This window comes from Littorina saxatilis, unplaced genomic scaffold (genome assembly GCF_037325665.1).
Source record: "Littorina saxatilis isolate snail1 unplaced genomic scaffold, US_GU_Lsax_2.0 scaffold_2214, whole genome shotgun sequence".
In the NCBI taxonomy this organism is placed as follows: Eukaryota; Metazoa; Mollusca; class Gastropoda; order Littorinimorpha; family Littorinidae; genus Littorina; species Littorina saxatilis.
This window is the reverse complement of record NW_027128464.1, coordinates 1-17,213: the sequence shown is the minus strand read 5'-3', so window position 1 is coordinate 17,213 and position 17,213 is coordinate 1. Positions and strand designations below refer to the sequence as shown.

At 39.6% G+C, this 17,213-nt stretch overlaps 2 long non-coding RNA genes across 4 annotated transcripts; one reads left to right on the top strand and one right to left on the bottom strand.

Annotated features, from left to right (window-relative positions):
• Positions 1-1,017: 1,017 nt before the first annotated feature.
• Positions 1,018-1,759, top strand: LOC138956814 (uncharacterized). The gene is made up of 2 exons (XR_011452810.1): positions 1,018-1,144; positions 1,633-1,759. It is a non-coding gene; the product is annotated as an uncharacterized lncRNA (long non-coding RNA).
• An 891-nt stretch (positions 1,760-2,650) lies between these two features.
• LOC138956815 (uncharacterized) lies at positions 2,651-16,321 on the bottom strand. Of its 3 annotated transcripts, none has more exons than XR_011452811.1 (5): positions 16,249-16,321; positions 15,844-15,947; positions 14,250-14,323; positions 10,709-10,766; positions 2,651-4,807 (listed from the first exon to the last, which is right to left on the bottom strand). It is a non-coding gene; the product is annotated as an uncharacterized lncRNA (long non-coding RNA). The 3 variants fall into 3 exon arrangements; XR_011452813.1 differs by lacking the exon at positions 16,249-16,321 and adding an exon at positions 16,189-16,237; XR_011452812.1 differs by lacking the exon at positions 10,709-10,766.
• Between the last annotated feature and the right edge of the window lie 892 nt (positions 16,322-17,213).

The window sequence follows — 17,213 nt, the reverse complement described above, 5'->3', positions numbered from 1 at the left end:
ACAATGACAGAGTTTTATCAAAAATCGTCTATTAACCTATCAGTGATGTTCCTAGGACTGGAGGGCAACAGGACAAAATGTCCTGAATCAAAAAACTAATAGGACATCATGTCCTGACTACAAAAAAACAATAGGACATTCAGATCAAGCGAACCAATCATGGCACCTAACCTTTTTAGATGACTGAGAATATATGAATAAAGGCAAATTAAAACTGAACAGTTCCAAATTTATTTTAATATTTTAAATGCAACAGTGTTCAGTAGGGATCGTCTGTTCGTACATGGTCTGCCAGTGCGGATTTGCGAAAGTTGCTGCAACCAACGGTGAACGAGTTTGAGGCAACGCCATCCTCCTGACAGATGGTGCAGAACATCAGTTTTTTTTCTTTGCTGTAGCTGAGCCAAGGGAACATAGAAAACCAGCTCTGCACAAACTTTCTGGTCGCCCCTACTTTCGTTTCTTGCGTCTCTTCCTGCGTCTCTTCCTGAGGTTGTAGATCTATTGGCTCACCGTCTGAGGCTTTAGTCTTCGACGGGGCCGAAGGCCCTGCAACTTGACTGTCCGTGTCGTCCTTTTTTTTAACAAAGCCACTCAAAAGTGTCTGCCCTTTTCCCACGCAAACCACGCAAACCTTTTTCTTCGGCAGCATCTTTGCAGAAATGTGGCGGCGGAAGTAAAGTGTCGCTGTCAAAAGTAGCGAGAGTTGTGGCTCTTGTAATATTGTTCGACCGAGAGTGAAAATTGAAGTTCAAGTAGGCCCCGATTCGAACTCGTTTTAACGGGGTTTGATACTTCAGTTTGTACAGATTCTTCTTGCAGTGACCGCTCTAGACGTAATACTATCGGACAATGACCGCTGACTTCGCGATCGGATCGGACATTTGACGGGACAGAGGTGTTTGCAATCGGTCATTTTACAACCTAAATCGGTCTATGACCGATGACCGACGCCTCGGAACATCACTGACCTATTCATAGCGACCACCTTTTATGTGGTCGTTATAGACAGGTTCGGCTGTGTATTTTAACTGTTGTTTGAGACTGCTCTGTGTGTTTTGGCAGCTGGATTATTGACTCGAGATGTGAGAAGAAAAGAGAGGAAAAAACCCGGCCAAAAGAAAGCCAGGAAGCAGTTTACTTGGTAATTTGTACTTACTGAACTGCTCTTTGTGTTATGTCTTATGTTGTGTTTGTACATTTGTGTGTGTGTGTGTGGGTGCATGCGTCCGTGTGTGTGTGTGTGTTTGTGTGTTTGCATGTGTCTAAGAAGGATTGCTTCGCTTGAATTTGTTGTTGATAAAGAGGGGAGTTCATTCAGTGTTGTTAGTGTGATGCACGCAGGGTTTTTCCTCAGTCTTACTTTTATAAGATGCTTGCCTGCTAAAACACTGCAATGACAGATAAATTTAGTTACTAGTTTTCCAGTGATATTCTCTCTTCATTGCCTGACTTTCAGATCAGAAATTAAAGTCATATGATAGGCAAAGGCTGCTCCATTTATGACAGATTGTAGCTTTTTTTTTCTCTGAAGACAGCTTAGCAGCTGCCGAATATTTTTCTGAGCATTAAAATACAGCTGCCTAACCTACATTTCTGAACATCAAAATATTGTTTATTTCTGATCCACAGGAAAAAGAGATGAAGACAGATTTTGCTCCCAGAATGCTTCCGGTGGGGGTGTGTATCCACAACTTATATGTTCACTGTGTCAGATGCGTGCATTTTTTAGTTTCATTAAATGCTTAAAAATGAGCAAGCTTGTGTTAGTATGAGTGTGTGTGCGCGCATGTGTACAAGCGTGTGTGTGAGTATGTGTGTTTGATCATATGTGTGTGTGTGTATATGTTTATGTGAGCGAGGATTGGTGTTTGTGTGTGTGTGTGTGTGTGTAAGTTAGTGTGTGTGAGTATGTGTATATGTAGGTTGGTGTGGATGTGGTGTGTTTGTGTGTGTGAGAGAAAGAGAGAGAATGTGTGCACAACTCTTAATTCTGGTTTGGGAAAAAGTGGTAAAAATGGAATAATTTTCAAGGTTGAATCAAATGTTGTCCTGTAAAGTTGAACGTGTAATTTCTTGTACACACAGACACTCTCTCTCTCTCTCTCTCTCTCTCTCTCTCTCTCTCTCTCTCTCTCTCTCGAGGTATTACACACCGGTACGACCGAACTAAGGTATTAATAAATTACTGTTGTGCAGCGGGTTGAAAGAATACCCTATACCTCGGAGATATACCTTCACTCGGTCTCAACGACGTCACGTGACATGTTATATGGTGGAAGAGAATGCTGTCGCTTATTTTCCTTCTGAGTTCGGTTAAGACTAAAACGATGCTCATTCACGGAAAGAACTATCCAAACTTGCAACCACAGCCGCGGTTGTCCTGTAAGTTCCCGATCCATGTTAAACCCTCATCCTCAGAAGGAAAATAAGCGACAGCATTCTCTTCCACCATATAAAATGTCACGTGACGTCGCTCCGACCGAGTGAAGGTATATCTCCGAGGTATGAGAGAATACTTTATCCCGCTGCACAACAGTAATTTAACGTTACCTTATGTACGGTCCAACCGGTGTGCAATGGGTGCTCTCTCTCTCTCTCTCTCTCTCTCTCTCTCTCTCTCTCTCTCTCTCTCTCTCTCAAGCAAACCTTTGTTGTTTTTATAGCCTTTATTTGATTATACAATGTAAGAAAAAAGCACAGACAAATACATTTGAATTTGCAAATGTAATTAATTACCTAATCACAATGTCAGAGTGTTACTTTCTAACTTGTAGCTGCTTGGTGTAAAGTCTATGAGATATCAAACAAAAGGTATGGTCAACTTCTACAGCCAATGGTAAAAACAAGAACAATTAAACTCATTAACACTTTTAGAATGTACAAAGTATGATCCAAAACTTACGATTAATCAGTATAGCTTTGAAGATCTATTCATGCTTCTGCGACTGGGACGATGGCAAAATATTAGTTAATTTTGGATGGAATTAAACAACTCTTCATTAAGCGTAAGACACAGATTTTAAGAAAGTTTATGTCCTATAACTCTAAAATCACCGATACAATGTGCTTTGACATGCCTAAAGCTAATCCTGCTAAAAATAACAAACAGGTTGATTAAAGAGCAGAGATTGCAATGAAATAGGTAAAATTAACGAAAAAACGGTGCATTTTTCTTATAGATATGTTATATAAAAAAAGGACAGACAAGACGGTTTCGATTTCTGCATATACAGTAAAAAGTAAAGCTCCCCGACTTCAAAAAAGCAACAAACAATACAATACAGCAAAAACACAAAAGCAAAAAAACACCCAATGTATTTGTCTTTTTGTTTGTACATAAAAGGGAAAACCAACAGAGTGCACTTTCCTATACTTGCAAACATTCAAGCTGACATTAGTGTGCATCAACCACTATCAAAGAGTGACATTTTTATGTGTAAGAGTTTCAAACCAAAACACTATATTGTTCATACATGAATAAGCATGCATCACTAGAACTGACCATTTTGTATTTCCTGGATGGGAAATTTGACAATTTTGTCTCTCCAATAGTGTTCATGTTTTAGTTTTACAATTCTCAACTTCGAAATAAGAAAAGAACAGAAGAGCTACAAAAGATCAGTGAGAACAATTTACTGAAGAAAGTGTGTATTGTAATCTTGTTTGCAATGGGAAGGACCCTGAGACTGAGTCTCAGTTCTGACCATTGTGACTAACGTGTTGCAAAGCTCTCTGTTCCGCCAGGGCGTTTACACCTGAAATTGCAATTTCAAACTGTTTCTCAGCTGCTTGAGCGTCTTTGCTCATCATGCTTATCATGGACCTGAGATCATGATTAGTGTAAGAGGTATCCTGTCGGATGTCTACAAGTTGTTTGATGTTTTTCCCGTCAGAAACTAGGACCCCAGCCTGACAGACAATACGACGATTGGCTTGGCTCTGTTCGCTCCCCATGGTATCCTCCCCAAATGACCTGCAGCATGATACACACTCCACTGAGTTCAAGGTGATTATTCCAGAGTATACAGGGTATTTCATGCTGGCAGGTTCTACAGAAACACCCTTCATTCTCTACTTCTTCAGTTTCACACAGTCCCTTTCTATTTTATAACAGAATATACTTTTGCGTCACCTTAACGAGATTAGTTTATCACGAGCTATATATTCAGTATTTACGAAAACAAAATCGAGGCATGCAGGTGATGCATTTACAAAAATAAAACTAGTGTGTGTGATGTGGTCATGTTCCCATCCTACACTTGCACATTATTTTTCTCATGTGATATAGAGCATGGTAGCTGTTTCAGAACTTTTGCAACTTTTTTGAGAGAGATAATTCAGAAATGTTGAACAATTATTTTTTAAACATGCTCTGATTTCCATTTTTCTACGTCTAGTTCTTGAAATCGTCCTCGTATTGGTAATAACTTGCAGGCCACTATGGCATTTAAAGAATACTACACCAAGAAGAATATGCGCTTTGGTAGCCCGAGGCAGGTAGCACAGTTAATGGTGTACGAGGATTTGGTGGATATTTCCATTCATAGCTAGTGCCTTCTTGCTGTGGATTGCACGGAGAAGGAATTTTTTCTACTCTGTACAACGCTTCTACCAGTTCTCCGTTCTTTTCAACTTCTTTTCTTTCTGCTGAAATTTTTGACCCGTCGTAGGGCGATGTCACGGTCACGGAACTGCCCCTGGATACTGTTAGTTCAGACACCCACAGACTGTCCCAGTAGTTCCGAACTGCCAACACTCCAGGCAGATATGCTGCGATGAAATTTTGGTTTGGTTTGTCTGCCATCTGCAGCAGATAAATATTTTTACATGAGGACCATTGCAACTGAGACTGTGTAGTTAAGTCACTGGTGAGTGATCTGTGTTGGTTCAATTTTTACATTTAGTCAAGTTTTGACTAAATGTTTTAACGTCGAGGGGGGAATCAAGACGAGGGTCGTGGTGTATGTGTGTCTGTCTGTGTGTGTGTGTAGAGCGATTCAGACTAAACTACTGGACCGATCTTTATGAAATTTGACATGAGAGTTCCTGGGTATGATATCCTCAGACGTTTTTTTCATTTTTGACTCACATGCGAAGCAAAAGTGAGTCTATGTACTCACCCGAGTCGTCCGTCCGTCCCCCCCGTCCGGCCGGCCGTCCGGCCGGAAAACTTTAACGTTGGATATTTCTTGGACACTATTCAGTCTATCAGTACCAAATTTGGCAAGATGGTGTATGATGACAAGGCCCCAAAAAACATACATAGCATCTTGACCTTGCTTCAAGGTCAAGGTCGCAGGGGCCATAAATGTTGTCTAAAAAACAGCTATTTTTCACATTTTTCCCATTTTCTCTGAAGTTTTTGAGATTGAATACCTCACCTATATATGATATATAGGGCAAAGTAAGCCCCATCTTTTGATACCAGTTTGGTTTACCTTGCTTCAAGGTCAAGGTCACAGGAGCTCTTCAAAGTTGGATTGTATACATATTTTGAAGTGACCTTGACCCTGAACTATGGAAGATAACTGTTTCAAACTTAAAAAATTATGTGGGGCACATGTTATGCTTTCATCATGAGACACATTTGGTCACATATGATCAAGGTCAAGGTCACTTTGACCCTTATGAAATGTGACCAAAATAAGGTAGTGAACCACTAAAAGTGACCATATCTCATGGTAGAAAGAGCCAATAAGCACCATTGTACTTCCTATGTCTTGAATTAACAGCTTTGTGTTGCATGACCTTGGATGACCTTGACCTTGGTCAAGGTCACATGTATTTTGGTAGGAAAAATGTGTAAAGCATTTCTTAGTGTATGATGTCATTGCTAGGTTTAGCTGAAGGTCAAGGTCATGTAAAGGTCAAGGTCAAGCATGTGAGTCGTATGGGCTTTGCCCTTCTTGTTTCGATAAATGTCTTTGATGACGTCATATCCGGCTTTTTGTAAAAGTTGAGGCGGCACTATCACACCCTCATTTTTCAATCAAATTGATTGAAATTTTGGCCAAGCAATCTTCGACGAAGGCCGGACTTCGGTATTGCATTTCAGCTTGGTGGCTTAAAAACTAATGAGTGAGTTTGGTCATTAAAAATCTGAAAATTGTAAAAATAAAAAAAAATTTATAAAACGGTCCAAATTTACGTTCATCTTATTCTCCATCATTTTCTGATTCCAAAAACATATAAATATGTTATATTTGAATTAAAAACAAGCTCTGAAAATTAAAAATATAAAAATTATTATTAAAATTAAATTTTCCAAATCAATTTAAAAACACTTTCATCTTATTCCTTGTCGGTTCCTGATTCCAAAAATATATAGATATGATATGTTTGGATTAAAAACACGCTCAGAAAGTTAAAACGAAGAGAGGTACAAAAAAGCGTGCTATCCTTCTCAGCGCAACTACTACCCCGCTTTTCTTGTCAATTTCACTGCCTTTGCCATGAGCGGTGGACTGACGATGCTACGAGTATACGGTCTTGCTGCGTTGCATTGCGTTCAGTTTCATTCTGTGAGTTCGACAGCTACTTGACTAAATGTATTTTTGCCTTACGCGACTTGTTCTTCCTTTGTTTCATAATCGCTTTTAATTATTTCACTATTTTTTTACTCAATAATTTATTTATCAATTTATATATATATTTCTTTATTTATTGATACATTTATTATTTTTAAAAAAACCTTTTTCTATTTTGTAAATTTTTCTATTTTGTAATTTTTTTTATTTCATAACTTATTTATTTGTTGTAGGGTTTTAATGGGAAGAAATGAGTTGATGGGTGGATAGGAAGTTATGAAGTTTCCTTTTGCAATTGTTTAATTTCCATTAAACAGACACATTTAAAAAAAACAATCAGTAGAAATTAGAATCATGACACAGAATATTTACCCATATTTTCACTTTTGAATTGTACTCTATTGAATGAACCTTCAGTGTTTAAAACATATGTAACATTTGAAAGGAATATTTACATATCCATGGGTTTGGACAATGCTTGTGCGGCAATGGTTCAAAAGAATGTAATCTTGTAGGGTGATTCAACTATGTTGGCCAGATAGTCTCGTGTTCTCATAAGACGTTGGAGGTTGCCAATTTCATAGCATGCCGCCTGTTAATGTGTATCTTCCTTTTTGTTCTAATATAATACCTAGCAGGAATGTCTTCATTAAGAAGAACATCTTATCAACACTTGATTAACAAACAAACAAAAATGGCCTAGTTGTATTGGATACTAGCAGACAAGTGCATTTCAACTGTTTGAATGACAATTTCACCATTTAAACCAAATGTGCATGTTAATTCATCTCATTCTGTGCATTATTGACAATTTCAAATTTAACGCCAGGGATCTACATAACCTGATTTGAGGTCTTTCCCTTCATTATTCTAAAAATACTCTTCGCATTTCAGTTGAAGAGCTTGTGAAAAAGAAATGGCAGACCATGGACCAAAGATTGCAGAAAGATCACGATCCCCTTGAAAACATACAATTTCCCCTGCGGTACAAATTTTTAACTGGGCAATTTGCTTAACATTATTCTTCATTCATCTGGATAGAATTTGTTTCACGGTAAATATCTAGTACTCTTTTTTAACAGTTATATGGTATATATTGAAGAGGGGGCTGTTTTTGATGATAGCAAATTAGCATCATAGTGAGAAAAAGTTTGCAAGTGCTTTACTCTTTCTCCTTATAGTGGCAATGCACCTGTTTACTAAATGTCTCCAAACGAAAAGGCACACAAACCAATGAAGACAATCATTCATGTTTGTTGTAAGAACAGCACCAAAAAAGCAAACCACAAAATAAAAAACAATAACAAACAAAGCAGCATAATCGTTGACACTATAAATTTAAAAGAAATAGTGCCAATATCATTTTACATACAAAGATTTAGTTTTCCGGAAGAGAAATTTGAAAGATACGGCATTCCATTTCCTGTAAGCATCAGTTGTATAGTGCATTACCCGAGCAGTGGAAACAATTTTTTTTTAAATTTACAATTAAAAGTACAAAAACACACAAAAGAAAGAATAAAATAAACAACAAATTTTTTAAATTATTTAATACTTGTTTTATTTAGTGTTAGCATGGCATTGGCTAAACATCTAGTTTTCTATTTAAGAATCACTATATCAATGTTATCAACCTCAACAGGTCAGTACTGACGCCTAACGTAACGTAACTGTATTAATTAATTAGTATTATCTTTATGTTTTTGTTTCTATATATATGTTTGGACAAGGGACATTGTTGAGGCTCAATAAGGGATGGTAAACAAGTTTAGTACCGGGATAGGACAGTGCAGTCCTGAGGCATCCTGCTTGGTGGTTCGCGCGCAGAGAAAACAAATCCCTCTTTATCTTCACTCTCGCTTGCTGCAAAATCCCTCACGCGGAGGGCTTTTTAGACAGGTCAAGCACTGGTTTTCCCTTGACCGAGTGACTTTTATCTACTTCACAGGTCAAACTACTATGAGCACAGTACAAGTACTTTCATTTTTTTGCAAAAAGATAGTACTCCTAAAGCAGATCTGGAACTCCACTGTCCACTGCTTTGGAAACGGAAAAGGAATTGTACTGCAGATATGTGATTAGCAAAAGTATTCGTACCGTTTAAACAAAGTGTTATATTTTAGGAGTTTCATTGTCAGTTTTACAATTTACTTGTCATTGCTGCGGTAGTCTTTGATGGGAGCGTTGGGTTTTTTAGCTGTGTGTTTGTCATCAAAGGAGAAGCCTTCTAAAAAGATCTCGTGTTTTCCAGTGGGATCCCAGATGTCAGTACGTTTTAAGTCTTTTGTAACAATGCCTTTTCTGGTCTCCCCCTGCTCTGTTACTATTCTCACAGAACCATTACGAGGAGTTACTGTGACTGAATTGTCCCTTGTTACACTTAAACCTTTCATCGTATGACTGTTACTGGTGCCCATATTTTGCTCAGCCTGATGAATGGTCAATATTCGGGTCGATCGTGTGATGGTTGTACACTAGCAAACGTAGCAAACCCTGCACAAACAAAATTGTGTCAAAGTGATTGATAGTTCCAGTCTGACGGCAGCTGATATTTGATTTTTTTGGTTGTTGTTTTTTTCGTTTATATATATTGGCACTGATATGCAACTTTGCCTACTCTTAAAGGCACAGTAAGCCTCCCGTAAACCATCACAGAGCTCCCCGAGCGTCTAAATACAGTACAAGCATACTTCCATTTGAACGCTCACCGAACGGGAACATCCTGGCTGCTTTCTGTCGAGCGTGAGACATTTTCCAAGAATTTATTTTCGTGGACTTGGCCCTGAAGAACAATGGCTCCTCGTTTTTGCGCTAGACCTAACTTTTAAAATCTAAATAATAAATTGACATCTTGTTACACAAACATTCTTTAATCATAAAAGAATTCGTTTTTCATCAAGACAAGATCAGAACAATTCGAAGTTGTGAAAGTTTAAAAAAAGAAAAGCCCGGAAGCAGGGTCACGCAAGGGTCGTGGCAGACGACGGTTTTATCAGTGCAAATCACCGTTCCTCTCAACAGTCAAAAGCCATCGCTAGAGTTCTTGTGAACCACAGCCGTTGTTTCGTGCATAAAAAACGTGCTATTGTAGATAAGCTCACGTCGAGTCGCATTCAAATGACTAACTATGACGACTGCATTGTGAAAAGGGAAAACTGGATCACACGGGTTCACGATGGCTCAGGGGTAAGATAAACCACGCAAAAATAAATTCTTTGAAAATTGTTCGCTCTTTACGGAGGGCACCTAGGGTGTTCTCAATTGGTGAGTGTTTAAATGAAAGGGTGTTTGTACTGTGTGTAAAAGCCTGACCGTATCTGTGATGGTTTACGGGAGGCTTACTCTGCCTTTAATCAAAATAAGGGACTTGACACAAGGTTGCATGCCTTTGCCGGATGTACCCGTTCACAATTTATCCAATTATAACTGCTGTTTATTGCGAGGGAGGAACGAAACAACCAGAATTATATATTCAAAAAAAGAAGCAGAAGCAGCTCAACATAATTCAATTCATTTAATGCAAGTGGGTGGGAGATAATGTGTTGAACGCGTAGAAGAGTGTTACTAAATCTAAAAGTGGCAACTGCAGAAAGCTAGGAATAAAATAAATAAACAAATAAATAGAAAGGGACACATTTTAACCATTTAAAACAAATCAGTACATTCTCCCACCGCTATTCGATTGAGACTTGTTTCTGTATTTTATTTTATTTTATTTTATTACAAAAAGTGTGTTCAAACGTGGATCACTTCAGTTGAGAGTGTAAATATATATGTAGCGGTGTTAGGATGAGCGACAGACTCTTCAAAATGTTAACCTCCAAGAAATAGTGTCGTGTGTCTGCGACCCTGTCACAGAAAAGCTTGACTTGCATTACTACTTTTTTATCATTTGCGTGTAAGGGGGAGGTACACTCATGCTTCTTTCCTGTTCACCTAACTGGACAGCAAGGTCAACCCCTCTCTTAAAGTCATCAGTGGCTTTGTCCACTTCCACCTTGTGCGCTCCCATTGTGGACGACTTCCAACGCCCACCGCCGGCTTTGTGTCCGATGTCATAATTTGTCCTTGCGGTCACGACTTCCTTGCCATTATTTGGATCACAAACGACAACCTGACCATGGTTGCTGATGGTAGATTCTGAAGTACCCATTTCTGCTAGACAGACGATTACTAACCAGTGTGTGATCGGTCTCCCTTCCAGATGGCGGATTCGATACAATTTTCAGATTTGACCTGAAAATTATAAAATGTGCGTTACTTAGCTTGTCGACACTGAGCTGGGCATGTTTGGGGGTACCTTAACGAAATAACTGCCCCCCCCCCCCCCCCCCCTGTCTCTGTGTGTGTGGTCTGTGTGTGTCTGTCTCTGTCTCTCTCTCTGTCTCTCTCTCTCTCTCTCTCTCTCTCTCTCTCTCTCTCTCTCTCTCTCTCTCTCTCTCTCTCTCTCTCTCTCTCTCTCCTTCCCCCAACAGATAAGAAATGCAACTTCAGTGAAAATGTTTAAGAGACAGTCACGTTCACACATCATTCGTGAATGAAATGTCTTGTTTGATTGTTATTTTGTTGAACATTTTGTACTAGTGTTAACGGATGTGTAGCTGATTTGAGCAACTTAATTCTCAAAATGAAAGGTTTAACTGTGTCAATGTAATTTTGTAATTTTTGAGTTCTCCTTATATAATTCCTTAAATGCACATTGTGTTGCAATTCCTACAATGTAATTCTGTATCTTATATGATTGAATTTTTATTTTTTTATGTCCGTCTGTCTTTATGTGTTGTATAAAGGACAGGTTGGAAGAATAGGCTTTGCCTAAAACCTTTATCCTTTTGTAATAAAGTTCTGAGTCTGAGTCTCTCTCTCTCTCTCTCTCTCTCTCTCTCTCTCTCTCTCTCTCTCTCTCTCTCTCTCTCTCTCTCTCTCTCTCTCTCTCTCTCTCTCTCTCTCTCTCTCTCTCTCTCTCTCTCTCTCTCTCTCTGAAACACACACCCTATCAATTTGTTGGAAAATATGATTTAAATGATGATATAAGAATGAAATTTACTCGCCAATAACCATCCCAACGCACCCCAACAAGTACACAGTTCGGTTATGGGTTTGGAATAGAAAAAATCCAAAAATAACTCTGTCGGGTTTGAATGGGTTATGAAAGAGTTTAATACCCTTGATATTTACTAGGACACACATGTTGAGGAGCCAATCACTATAGCGATGGGTGTGTTGAAAACACTGGTAAATTTTTAAGGGGCTTATTGTCCGTCAGGTCTTAATTGCCTATATTGGACATGAATTGGTTTATACGATTCGAGTTTTTACGCCCTCACGGCTTTTGATGTATGCGTGTTTAGGTGGTATCAGCCATCTGCACTTATGGTAGAATGACCAAGATCTTTAACGTGCCATTGTGGTGACACGGGGGTGGGAGATGGATACCGTCTCTGGGTCTGCACATAAAGTTGACCCGTGTCCGTCCCGGCCCGGATTCGAACCAGCGACCTTTCGATCACAAGTCCAGTGCTCTACCACCTGAGCTACCCGGGCCCCCTACTAGGACACACATGTTGAGGAGCCAATCACTATAGCGATGGGTGTGTTGAAAACACTGGGCAGGAGCACTGTGACTTTATTTGTCAGAGGAATAGCAAGGGTATTCACTCTTTCACAACCCATACAAACCCGACTGAGTTATTTCCGAAAATCGTTTATTATGATATCCCACACTAGGAATATCTTGACTGTGCAAAAATGGGTGCTTACGGTAGACTACACGGACGGCGTTTCTCGGTGCAACACCTTTGCTTCTTCCTACATCTTCGCACACAACAACGACACCATTTGTTTGATTCTGGATTCGATTCCAAGCAATATGTTTGGTCCGGTGCATGTGTTTTCGACAGCACTGCACACATGAGAATCTGAAAATCAGACTCCGACACCAAAGAGTAACGACGGCTCCACTGGTTCAAATTCGTTTCAGTAATGGTCAGTTTTTGATTTACTTGTTGGAGGTACGTCTGATAACAGCAAGTGATCTCTAAAATTTCTTGAGATCAAATGTTCCGGACGATTCCAACAAGGCATCGCAGTCCGACAAGCTTTGAAATACTATTCATGCTGCTTGTTAACAAGTGTATGTACTCGTACACTGTAAATTGAAGTGATCCGCTTTTAAACACACATTTTGTAACCAGGTGTGACCACTGTGTTAACTACCATTTAATTCTTCTAGCAAAAGTAGCACGCATGGAAAACAAGAAGAGCAAACGCTCGATCGAGTCACTTTCGCAGTTCTGAATATTATATGAGGCATCAGATGGACAGGAAGAAATTGCTATTCACAACACAATGAGTCACGTTCACATAAAATTTGAGCCCGGTCACTTTTATAGTTTCCGAGAAAAGCCCAACGTTAAGTTGTGTGTTGCCGAACAGAAAAGGCTAGTTATCTCCCTTGTTTTTCTGATAACGTTCGTAAAAGGCTACAGATGTAAATACTTTGATGTAAAGAATAATCCTACAAAGTTTCAATCACATCCGATGAACTTTGTAAAAGATATAAAATGTCTAATTTTTCCTTTGACGCTGACCTGTGACCTTGAAAAAGGTCAAAGGTCAACGAAACCATCGTTAAAGTGTAGAGGTCATTGGAGGTCACGACTAAACAAAATATGAGCCCGATCGCTTTGATAGTTTCCGAGAAAAGTTTGTCAAAGATATAAAATGTCTAATTTTTCCTTTGACGCTGACCTGTGACCTTGAAAAAGGTCAAAGGTCCACGAAACCATCGTTAAAGTGTAGAGGTCATTGGAGGTCACGACTAAACAAAATATGAGCCCGATCGCTTTGATAGTTTCCGAGAAAAGTCCAATGTTAAGGTGGTGTCTACGGACGGCCGGCCGGACGGCCGGCCGGACAGACTAACACTGACCGATTACATAGAGTCACTTTTTCTCAAGTGACTCAAAAACTAAGACACATGTAGCTGATACCTGGGTCAGTCTGCGAAATTATTTCAGAAAAGTTCCTACACCGCACCCGACTATGGACTTTTGTTATTCGTCCAAGTAAAAGGATGTTTTTATGCCAGGCAAAGGCCCGAACAAAGATTTGCGTTCGGGTATCCAATCGTTTAAATGGTCAGAATTGCATTTGCAAGGACAACGCTCACATGCCAGTGTCATGTTAGACCCTCAGTTTAGTTACCTTTCCGGCAAAAGGCGGGTGTGGGGTAGAGACGGGCTGAGGTAGATAAATTATCTGTAAATGTATAGAAGCTGCAGATTTGCTTTGTTCGTTCACGGTTGGAGAACAAAAAGTATTTTAAAACAAATGCGTTTGTTATTGTGCATCAAAATCTGTCTTGTTTCCATGAACACCAATACATTTATATTTCGAGTTTTATTGTTATTCTCACTCATAACTTGGCGAAGCTTGATGTAAATCAGACAACAAACCAATTGTCCACCCAAAGAAAAAATATGAACAAAATAAAGGAAATAAGGAAAACCAACAAAGAAATAAACAAACAAAAACTATTATAAACAATTGAGTAAGATCCATCCAGACAAGATAACTAAAAAGCGTAATACCAAGCCGCATTAAGACGGCCCAACTCTGAAGATTCATTTGATAAAAGCAGCAACGCACACATACGCACGCACGCTAGCAAGCGCACGCACTTACACACACACACGCACGCGCGTTCGCGATACTTACTGTACGTAAGCAAACGGAAGTTCACCGCTGGCCGGAGAAAAAGGGTCAGCCGTCAATGCCTAGAGCCGTTCTATCTGCAGAATAGAATACAAAAAACTAAGATTTTTGGACTAACTAACAGCCACAGGGAACAACTGCTTCAAAATTATAGGCTATGCGTTGTAAATAAACTTGGCCAAAACATTATTGCAACAAATTTCAAAATTTCAAAGCCAAATTAAAGCATTAATTCCCGTGTCATTTCATTAAAACTTTATATGCCAGTTTAGGCCGTTCACTTAACTACCAGGATCACCTTTTGGGTTAAAGATTTCTTTTACGGGGATCACGTGACCGCCGCTCAAGTACGAGTACCCTCAAAATCGACCGGACAAAAAAGGAAGGGTCGAATAAAAAATCGACAAAAAATCACGATGGGCAAAACTTTGCAACTTTGACATAGGAAAAGAAAGCCAGATCAATTATCTACCCAGAACATGTTGTTTTGTATTTCGTGTGCTATGCTATTCCTACTGTTGCAGGTGTCGATCGCAAGAGCGGTTTAAAAGGAGACTTTTTGCGTCATATTTTAGGGGTATCATGACCAAAAAACGCTGCATTTTAGCAATGACTTTGTGGATTGCTTGAAACTTTCAGAATATTTTAGCAGCATACCAGAGATACTTCGTGCGAAATGAGTGTGGATCGTTACTTTTTCTTCTGCTGCTGCGTTCCTTTAGACAAATGATTGATACACACACTGCGAAAGTTTATTGTTCGAATAAGCACTGACGCCAATTTTCTAGGCCAGTAAACACGCTTGATATTTAAGGCATGATTCTGTACAGTTTTGTGGACCGTCTGATCGGCAAATCAACTAATTGGAACTACCTTTTAAAATCTAGATAATAAATTGACAGCTTGTTACACAAACATTCTTAAATCATAAAATAATTCTCTTTTCATCAAAACAAGATCAGTACAATTCGAAATTTTGAAAGTTTGAAAAAAGAAAAGGCCGGAAACGTGTCACACAAACCGTCTTTCTCGTAGCAGACGACGGTTGTGCCTAGCGCCCGGCCGTTCCTCTGAACAGTCTACTGCCACCGCTCTAGTTCGTGTGAATCGCAGCCGTTTGTTACGCTTAGATTCAGAGGTACACAATAACGTGCTATAACAGATAAGCTTACAGCGAGTCGCATTGAAATCACAAACTGACGACTACAATGTGAAAAAAGAAAACTGGATCACACGGGCTCGCGATGGCTCAGGGCAGGGACCTATATTTAGGTCTATGCTCAGGGGTAAGCTAAACCACGCAATAATAAATTCTTTGAAAATTTCTCGCTCTTTACGGATGTTCAAAAGCGGTGAGTGTTTACATGAAAGGGTGTTTGTACTGTGTGTAAAGGCCTGACAGTATCTGCGATGGTTTACGGGAGGCTTAGCTGTGCCTTTAATATTTGCGAGGTAACAATCGAGCAGGAGAAAGCATTGTTCTCTCTCGTGCTGAATTTATGTCAAAGAAAGCTACAAAGATCCTGTTATTTTCTGCGATCATCGGAAAATAATGAAAGAAAAACAGGCCGTTTGAAAGACAGACAAATAGTCTTACCGGCCGCCTTGCTCCCAGACGAAAAAAGTTACTGCAAATCGCTGAGCGGACGTGAAGTTATCAGGAGAAAGCGTTCGTCCTCGTGTCGCTGACGGGCGTCTGATCTAAATAAAATAAAAATAAAATAAAAAATTATTAATTATAATAATAATAAATACAGAAGGAGAATAAAAGAAGAAGCAACGTTCTCATTCTGAACAATACTTTTCACAACATTAAATATCTCATACTTGAAAATAGTTCACTCGGTTACACATCGACAGCATGCGCAACCAACGATTCTGCAAGAGAAATTCCATAAATATTCAAAATATTCATTGTACTTATATGAGCAAACAGGCATACTTTGCCATCGAACATTAGGCACCAGCAGTCACAACCACAAATCGCGCTAAGTCAGATTACCTGCGTAGAAGTCGGAATGTATTGCAAAGTCTGTCAGATTCGGCGCAATTTATACTGGACGGGAAAATTTTTCGGGAAATAATGACCAGCCTGTTCTAGGTGGCGTTGGCTGAGATATATTTTTAACCGTTAACAAATAAATAGTGCGAATGCCGTCAGCGGAAAAAACCCAATTTCTGTGAAAAGAATCTAATGAATCAATCAATCAATATGAGGCTTATATCGCGCGTATTCCGTGGGTACAGTTCTAAGCGCAGGGATTTATTTTTTTATTTTTTTATTTTTATTTTATGCAATTTATATTGCGCACATATTCAAGGCGCAGGGATTTATTTATGCCGTGTGAGATGGATTTTTTTTTACACAATACATCACGCATTCACATCGGCCAGCAGATCGCAGCCATTTCGGCGCATATCCTACTTTTCACGGCCTATTATTCCAAGTCACACAGGTATTTTGATGGACATTTTTATCTATGCCTATACAATTTCGCCAGGAAAGACCCTTTTGTCAATCGTGGGATCTTTAACGTGCACACCCCAATGTAGTGTACACGAAGGGACCTCGGTTTTTCGTCTCATCCGAAAGACTAGCACTTGAACCCACCATCTAGGTTAGGAAAGGGGGGAGAAAATTGCTAACGCCCTGACCCAGGGTCGAACTCGCAACCTCTCGCTTCCGAGCGCAAGTGCGTTACCACTCGGCCAACCAGTCCTCTAAGGTTAAGGAGGTTGACGCCAATGTCTTCAAATTCACACACACACACACACACACACACACACATACACACACACACACACACACACACAAGAACACACACACACACACACACAAGAACACACACACACACAAGAACACACACACACACACACAAGAAAACACACACACACACACACACACACACACACGCACGCACACACACACACACACACACACACACACACACACACACACACACACAC